This window comes from Mirounga angustirostris, unplaced genomic scaffold (assembly GCF_029215605.1).
Source record: "Mirounga angustirostris isolate CCGP_5_RB_7025 unplaced genomic scaffold, mMirAng1.0.hap1 SCAF_9, whole genome shotgun sequence".
In the NCBI taxonomy this organism is placed as follows: domain Eukaryota; kingdom Metazoa; phylum Chordata; class Mammalia; order Carnivora; family Phocidae; genus Mirounga; species Mirounga angustirostris.
Window position 1 is genome coordinate 74,875,177 of NW_026991717.1, and position 6,649 is coordinate 74,881,825.

At 33.6% G+C, this 6,649-nt stretch overlaps 1 long non-coding RNA gene across 1 annotated transcript; it reads left to right on the plus strand.

The window, feature by feature from the left end:
• Positions 1-234: 234 nt before the first annotated feature.
• On the plus strand, positions 235-5,974 carry LOC129046566 (uncharacterized). Its single transcript, XR_008508205.2, has 3 exons — positions 235-521; positions 5,599-5,633; positions 5,784-5,974. It is a non-coding gene; the product is annotated as an uncharacterized LOC129046566 (long non-coding RNA).
• The last annotated feature ends 675 nt before the right edge of the window (positions 5,975-6,649 follow it).

A 6,649-nucleotide genomic window follows, 5' to 3' on the forward strand; every position in this document is an offset into this window, starting at 1 on the left:
TGGTGGAGAGAGAGAGCTCATCTTTAAAAAAATAAAATAAAATGTGAGCACAAAATCTTTTTTTTAAATAACTGTGATAAATATTTATTACTTTTATTTTTATTGCAGTATAGTTGACATACACTGTTATATTTGTTTCAGGTGTACAGCATAGTGGTCTGACAATTCTATACATTACTCAGTGTGCACTGAGTATAGTCACCATCTATCTATAGATTATTATGTTATTGACTATATTCCCTATGTTGTACTTTTCATCTCTGTTCCTTATTTATTTTGTAACTGGAAGTTTGTACCTCTTAATCACCTTTACTTATTTTGCCCATTCCCCTAACCCCCTTCCTTCTGACAATTATCAATTTGTTCTCTAAATAAGTCTGTTTCTGTTTATTATTTCAGATTCCACATACAGATGAAATCATGTGGTATTTGTCTTTTTCCATCTGATTTATTTCACTTAGCTAATACCCTCTATGTCGATTCATGTTGTCACAAATAGCAAGATTTCATTCTGTTTTATGGTGAGTAATATTCCATTGCACCCATTCATCTATCAGTGGACATTTAAGTTTCCTCTGTGTCTTGACTATTGGAAATAATGTTGCAATGAACATAGGGGTACATGTATCTGTACAAATTAGTGTTTTTGTTTCTTGAGGAAAATGCCCAGGGGTGGAATTACTTGATTGTATGGTCCTTCAATTATTAATTTTTAGAGGAAACCCTATACTGTTTTCCACAGTGGCTACAAATTTACATTTCCTTTAACAGTGCATAAGGGGTCCCTTTTTTTCAATGCTCAGAAACACTTTTTATTTCTTACCTTTTTGCTACTAGCCATTCTGTAGGTATAAGGTGATAATTCATTGTGGTTTTGATTTGCATTTTCCTGATGATTAGTGATTTTTAGCATCTTTTCACATGTCTGTTGGCCATCTGTATGTCTTCTTTGGAAAAATGTCTATCCAGGTCCTCTGCCCATTGTTTTAATTGGATTATTTTCCCTCAGTGTTGAGGTGTGTGTGTGTGTGTGTGTATACTTTACATATTTTGAATATTAACTCCTTATTGGATATATCATTTGCAAATATCTTCTCCCATTCAGTAGGTTGCCTTTTTTGGATTGTTGATGGTTTCTTTTGCTGTGCAAAAGCTTTTTATTTTGATGTAGTCCTAGTGTGTATTTTTGCTTTTGTTTCTCTTACCTAAGATGACATAGCTATACAGATGTTGCTAATGCTGATATCTAAGAGATTACTGTTTTCTTTTAGGAATTTTATGGTTTCAGGTCTCATGTTAAGGTCTTCAATCTAGGGCGCCTGGGTGGCTTAGTTGGTTAAGCGACTGCCTTTGGCTCAGGTCATGATCCTGGAGTCCCGGGATCGAGTCCCGCATTGGGCTCCCTGCCCGGCAGGGAGTCAGCTTCTCCCTCTGACCCTCCTCCCTCTCATGCTCTCTGTGTCTCATTCTCTCTGTCTCAAATAAATAAATAAAATCTTAAAAAAAAAAAAAAAAGGTCTTCAATCTATTTTGAGTTCATTTTTTTGTATATGGTGTAAGAAAGTGGTCCAGTTTCATTCTTTTGTATGTTAGCTGTCCAGTTTCTCAACACCATTTATTGAAGAGACTGTCTTTTCCCTTATTGCAATTCTTGCCTCCTCTATTGTAGATTGACTACATATAAGTGTGGGTCTATTTCCTGGTTCTCTATTCTCTTTCATGGATCTATGTGTCTGTTTTTGTGCCAGTACTATACTGTTTTGATTACTTTAGTTTTGTAGTATATATTGAAATCTGGGAGTGTGATATATCCAGGTGTTCTTCTTTCTCAGGATTGCTTTGGTTTTTGGGGATCTTCGTTTTCACAGAAACTTTAAGATTATTTTATCTACTTCTGTTAACAATGCTATTGGTATTTTGATAAGGATTGCATTGGATCTGTAGACTGCTTTGGATAGAACAGATATTTTAATAAGACTATTTTTTCTAATCCATGAGCATGGTATATCTTTTCATTTGTGTTATCTTCAATTTCTTTTATCAATATCTTATAATTTTCAGACCATAGGTCTCTCACCTCCTTGGTTAAATTTATTCCTAGTATTTTTTTTTTTGCTGCAAGTATAAATGAATTGCTTCCTTAATTTCTTTTTCTGCTACTTCATTATTAGTGTATAGAAATGGAATGGGTTTCTGTATATTAATTTTGCATCTTGAAACTTTACTGAATTAATTTGTTCTAAAGGGTTTTGGTGGAATATTTAAGATTTTCTATATATAGTATGATGTCAGCTGCAAGTAGTGTCAGTTTTACTTCTTCCATACCAGTTTGGATGCTTTTTATTTCTTGTGTGACTGCTGTGCCTAGAACCTCTAGTACTATGTTAAAGAAAAGTGGTGAAAGTGGACATCCTTATGTTGTTCTGATCTTAGAAGAAAACATTTTAGTTTTTCAACATTGAGAAGGATGTAGTGGTGACTATATTACATATAGCCTTTATTACGTTGAGGTATGTTTCCTACAAACCCACTTTGTTGAGAGTTTTTGTTATTAATATTGTATTTTATCAAATGTTTTTCTTGCATCTATTGAGATAATCATACGGTTTTTATTTTTCCTCTTGTTAAAGTGATGTATCGCATTGATTAATTTGCAAATATTGAACCATGCTTGCATCCTTGGAATAAATTCAACTTGCTCATGGTAAATAATTCTTTTAATATATTGTTGAATTCAGTTTGCTAATATTTTGTTGAGGATTTTTGCATTGATGTTTATCAGGGATATTGGCCTTTAATTTCCCCCCCCCCCTTTTTTTTGAAGTGCTTTTGTCTAATTTTGGTATCAGGTTAATGCCTTATAGAATGAATTAGGAAGTTTTCCTTCCCCTTCTATTGTTTGGAATAGTTTGAGGAGAATAGGTATTATTCTTTTTAAAATGTTTGGTAGAATTCACGTGTGAAGACCTCTGGTCCTGGGCTTTTGTTTGTTAGGAGTTTTTTGATTACCAATTCAATTTCACTACTAATAATTAATCTACTCAATTTTCTATTTCTTCCTGATTCGGTTTTGTACAATTGTGTTTCTAGCAATTCATCCCCTTGCTCTAGGTTGTCCAGTTTGTTGGCATATAATTTTCATAGTAGTCACTTTTAATTCTTTCCGTGGTGTTTCTGTGGTGTCAATTGTTATTTTTCCTCTTTCATTTCTGATTTTTTTTTAAAGATTTTATTTATTTATTTGAGAGAGAGAGAATGAGAGAGAGCAAGCACATGAGAGGGGGGAGGGTCAGAGGGAGAAGCAGACTCCCTGCCGAGCAGGGAGCCCGATGTGGGACTCGATCCAGGGACTCCAGGATCATGACCTGAGCCGAAGGCAGTCACTTAACCAACTGAGCCACCCAGGCTCCCCTCATTTCTGATTTTTTTAAAGTACTTTTTTTTTTTCTTGATGAGTCTAGCTAAAGTTTTACCAATTTTATTTATGTTTTCAAATAACCAGTTTTGGGTTTCATTTTTCTTTTCTATTTTTTTACTCTTTATTTCAGCTATAGTCTTTATTTTTATCTTCCTTCTACTAAATTTGGGCTTTGTTTATTCTTCTTTTTCTAGTCCCTTTATGTTTAAGTTTAGACTGTTTATTTAGGATTTTTCTTGTTTCTCAACATAGACCTACATCACTCTAAATTTCTCTCTTCAAACTGCTTTTGCTGCTTCCCAAAGATTTTGGACCATTATGTTTCCATTTTCATTCATCCCCATGTATTTTTTGATTTCCTCTTTGACTTGTTCATTGACCCATTAGTTGTTCAGTAGCATATTTTTTAGCCTCCATGTATTTGTGTTTTTTCCAGTTTTTTTTTTTCTTGTAATTCTAATTTTATACCATTGCAGTTGGAAAAGATGCTAGGTAAATTTCAGTCTTTTTAAATTTATTGACACTTGTTTTGTGGCCTAATATGTGATCTATCCTGAAGAATGTACTATGTGCACTTGAAAGGAATGTATATTCTGATGGTTTTGGATGGAATGTTCTATATATATCTGTTTAGTCCATTTGGTCTAATGTGTTGTTCAAAGCCACTGCTTCCTTATTGATTTTCTGTCTGGATGCCCTATCCATTGATGTAAGTGGAGTGTTAAAGTCCCCTAATATTATTGTCAGCTTCTTCCTTCATATCTGTTAATACTTGATTTCAATAGTTAGGTACTCCTCTGGTGAATGCATTGATATTTACAATTATTATATCCTCTGGTTGGATTGATCCTTTTATCATGATGTAATACCCTTTGTCTCTTGTTACTGCCTTTGTTTTAAAGTCAATTTTGTATGATATAAGTATTGCTACTGTAGCTTTTTTTTTTTTAGATTTGCATGGAATATCTTATTTGATCCCTTCACTTTTAATCTGTATGTGTTTTTACGTTTGAAGCAAGTCTTCTGTAGGCAACATGTAGATAGGTCTTGTTTTTAATCCATTCAGGCACCCTGTGTCTTTTGATTGGCACATTTAGTCCTTCTCTTGCTCTCTTTCCTTGTAGTTTGATGGCTTTTGTTAGTGTTACACTTTGATATTTTTCTGTTTGTGTGTATTTATGATAGTTTTTGATTTGTGGTTATCATGGAGTTTATATATAACATTCTATGTGTATAGTAGTATACACTAATTTGATGGTTGCTACACTTTGAACACATTCCAAAAGGATTACACTTTTACTCCATATTCCACATTATATGTATATGAAGTCATATGTTACATGTTTATATTTTGTATATCCCTTGACTAATTTTTGTAGATATGATTGATTTTTCTATTTTTGTGCTTAACCTCCATACTGGCTTTATAAGTGATTAACCTACTACCTTCATTATATGTTTGCCTTTACTAGTGAATATTTTTCCTTTTACAATTTCCTTACTGCTTGTTATGGCTTTTTTTTTTTTTTCCACTTAAAGAATTTCCTTTAACATTTTGTAAGGCTTGTTTAGTGGTGATGAACTCCTTTAACTTTTTTTGTTTGGCAAACTTTTTCTCTCTCCTTATATTTTGAATGATAACCTTCTTGGTTGTAGATTGTTTTCCTTTTCAGCACATTGAATACATCATGTCAGTTCCTCTGGCCTGCAAGGTTTTTGCTGAAAAATCAGCTAATAGCCCAATGGAGTTTCCCTTATATATAACTGTTTGCTTTTCTCTTGTTGCTTTCAAGATTCTCCTCATCTTTAATTTTTGCCAATTTAATTATGTGTATTGGTGTGGACCTCCTTGTGTTTATCTTTTTTTGGTGCTCTCCAAGCTTTATTTTTCACCTATTATTTATTCAAATAAGTTATCTGTTCCCTTCTCTCTTTCTTCTCCTTCTGGGATCATTATAATGCAAATGTTGTTATACTTGATGATGCTACAGAGTTTTCTTAACCTATTCTCATTTTTTATTGTCTTTTCTCTTTTTGCTATTAGGCTTGGTTGCTTTGTTTGCTGATCCATTCTTCTGTATCTTCTAATTTGCTGTTAATATCCTCTAGTGTATATTTCATTTCAGTTGTCATATTTTTCTGCTCTGATTATTTTTTATATTTTCTGTCTTTGTTTGAAGTTCTCACTGGCTCATCTACACTTCTGTCAAGTCCAGTAAGTATTTTTAAGACTACTATTTTGAATTCTTTATCAGTCATGTTGCTTATTTCTATTTTGTTTAGCTCTTTTTCTGCAATTTTGTTTTGGGGCATATTCCTCTGTCTCCTGGTTTTGTCTAACTCTCTGTTTGTTTCTATGTATTAGGTAGGTCAGCTATGTATCCTAGTCTTAAAAGTAGTAGCCTTGTGTAGAAGAGGTCCTGTGGTCCTGTAGTACAATCCCCTCTGGTCACCCAAACAAAGTGCCGGTGAGTGATCTTGATAATAGGGAAGCATATGGGTATATGGGGGCTGCGAATATATGGGAAATCGCTGTATCTTCATCTTCATTTTGTTTTTTTTAAAGATTTTATTTATTTATTTGAGAGAGAGGATGAGAGGAGAGAGAGAGCACATGGTGGGGGAGGGTCAGAGGGAGAAGCAGACTCCCTGCCGAGCAGGGAGCCCGATGCGGGATTCGATCCCGGGACTCCAGGATCATGACCTGAGCCGAAGGCAGTCGCTTAGCCAACTGAGCCACCCAGGCGCCCCATCTTCATTTTATTGTAAAACTAAAACTATCCTAAAAATAATCTTTCCAGAGATCTGATTTTAGTGCTTTAAAAAATACTAATGCTGAGGCCCCATGGGCATGAAGACAAAAGCACCCTAGTGATCCTAATATAAAATTAGTGTTGAAATCCCTGCATATATCGGACAAAAGTACAGTAAAAAAATATGATTATTTTGAAATAAATAAAAAATTAAAAAAATAGTATATAATTTACTGGAACTAAAAGAAATACATTCGTACAAAAGAAAACTCCTTATTTTCTTACCATTTTCTCACTACTTACAGAGCTTCTTTATTTTTTTTTTCTTAGAATTTCTGTTATGGTTCAGATCTGAAACTTTTATTTTCTTTGGTGACTTATGCTTTTAAATTAAGGTGTAACATTATCTATTCAGCTTGCAATGATTATATATATTCTAAATGATGTATTACCACTTCTAAGCTACTATCACAACCAT